We start from the raw sequence: 2,500 nt of genomic DNA, 5'->3' as shown, positions 1-2,500 counted from the left end.
TATCTGTGCCTCTAGAGATTGGTTGCAGGCCACCTAAACAGGTTCAGGTTGCTCGAAGTTCAAGTACGGTGGCCTTTGCCGCCTGCACGCCACACAGGACGTTACATGAGCTGTAAGCTCGTTAACGCTGTATACAATCATTATCATGATGGTGCAAAATTATCGCTAACGCTGCAAATTATATAGCTATATATAATTAATTAGAAACTAATTAATTCTAGCAAATAAAAAAGAACTTAGGCAATTCAAACTATGATATGTTGATTACGAAGTACTAAGCGATTCATATGAGTACAAGGTCTCAGTAACGGTGCACATAGAACACGAAGCCATGAGTTGTGACACTTGAAAAAAGTTCTGCATGGTGCACTCATTCACGTTTCAAAGACATGGCCACCAGTCCGAATTTTTAATTGTTTTAATTCTCGTAAATCATAGTTTGGATTGGCGAAGTTCTTTCGACTCAGTCGTGATTAAAATGGTGACTCAGCTGTTGCAATTGTCTCAGAAAAATAGTGCGTGACCTTGGGCGCTATCCATTCAACCAAAATTTCCGGGTTGAAGATTTTTTGGTGTCGAATAGATCGCGACGAGTCCGAACGGTCTCGTTCCATTCCATTCCATTCGCAAAGCCACAGGTGCCCCAAGCTCAGTGTGAGCATGGCCGACAAAAATATAAGGATTTGTATGGGAATCCCGATAAAAAGCTTAAGAAAATAACTGTATGACAAAAATCTCAATTAAAAAGCCTAACCTCATTGCCATTGTGGATAGATTCCTTCCTGTGTGGTCATTTTCCAGATCCGACGCGATTTGAGCCATTTTTCAGTTTCTGGGTTGTCAACGGTTATAATAAAATCCCAAGGCCGGAGACTAAATTCTCAGGAGCCACCAATTTGAGTCATTTTCCTGGATAAAGTGTTCCCACGGTCACAATACCACATCAGAATCAATTGACAAAGATTGAACTTTCAATTCAACCCACCATCAACGCAATAGTGGCCACGGCTTCGACCGTTGATAACAAACTGAGCCCTACCCGGGTGGCAGACCGTAGTTGTCAACCGCAAAGTTCTTTATTTCCCTGGGTCTCCCGACATGACTGCATTGACTCAAGTTTTAAAGGAATTAACATGCAAATACAAATAAACTTTGTTCTCGCACGATAATGTGCTTCGAATATTTTGTGGGTGGACTTACTAAAGCCAGTGAAATTTAATTACACCACTATTAACATCTGAGAGAAAACGGTCGTGTCGGAAGACCCAGGGGAATAAAAAAATTTGCCGTTGACAAACTACGGGACAAAATTTTATTTGCATAATTAATAATAATAATAATAATGATATCTTTATTTAGACTGATAAGACCGATCAACAAAATCAAAAGATTTGCTGGTTTAAACCGTAATTCCTTGAAGGTTACGATCGCGAACAGCCTACTACGTACAAAGTCCTATAAACTACCACGACATCACTGAGACAATGCAGGCGTGTCGGGAGACCCAGAGGAATAAAGAATAAAGAAATTACGGTCTGCCACCCCGGTACGGCTTCGTTTGTTATTAACGGTCGATGCCGAGGAGGCCACTTTGGGGTAGTATCGAAAACGAAGTTCCCAGTGCTCTGCGGTTCGCTGCACCCCCTTCCCCCCCTCCCCCCCCCAACCCACCTGAGCATGATAGCAATAACTGATGTCGTCATCGCTATAGGACTCATCTGCTTAATTAACACACTTGACCTATATCCGACACCTGACTATGGCAGCGTTTACACGAATGCGGTTTCACATCGACACGGTTTCATTTCTTCGAAACCGCGTCAAAATCAATGCGTTTGGAAGTGTTTACACGGACCCGTTTTCGCCAGAAAATCCAAGTCGTGATGGTATAAGCGAGCGCTGCACTACGTGCTAAACTGACCAGTAAGAAATTCAATGCAACCTACCTTACTTGCCGCCATAACAGGTGTTGATATCAGCGCAGTATCTGTTGGAAAGTTGAGCGTCGTTTTTGTCTCTAATGCACTAATAGCAACCCACTACCCCATCACATGACCCTGAATTACACTGATGCAAATCAAAATTATGAAGAAAAAAAAACAGATAAACCTAAAAACCTTATATCAAAGACGAACCTTTTCAAACTGGTTCAATAAATGGTTTTCTTTCTGGAGACCTTTGTGAGATGAATTTACCACAGTTTAAAATTCATTCGTTAGCGTCCTAAACTTAGAGTTCGCTTGTCATTGACAGGTGCAGTGCAAAGAGCGTTATCTTAGCTTTTCTTACTTGCTGGCCGGAAACTCGCTCCTACAATAATGGAAGTTAAGTCGTGAAGAGCATGGACACTGGCAAGTCAAACCCTGCTCACTAGAGCATTCTTTGTTACTGGAACATTTGCAAGACCTGGAGTAGGTGTTCTTGCCAACTTGCTACCACAGCGCACAACTGTGTGGATACAATCTACGTTCAGGCACCATCAGAGGAGATCCCGCCATGG

Source organism: Montipora foliosa, chromosome 2 (genome assembly GCF_036669935.1).
Source record: "Montipora foliosa isolate CH-2021 chromosome 2, ASM3666993v2, whole genome shotgun sequence".
Classification (NCBI taxonomy): domain Eukaryota; kingdom Metazoa; phylum Cnidaria; class Anthozoa; order Scleractinia; family Acroporidae; genus Montipora; species Montipora foliosa.
This window is presented reverse-complemented; position numbering follows the sequence as displayed.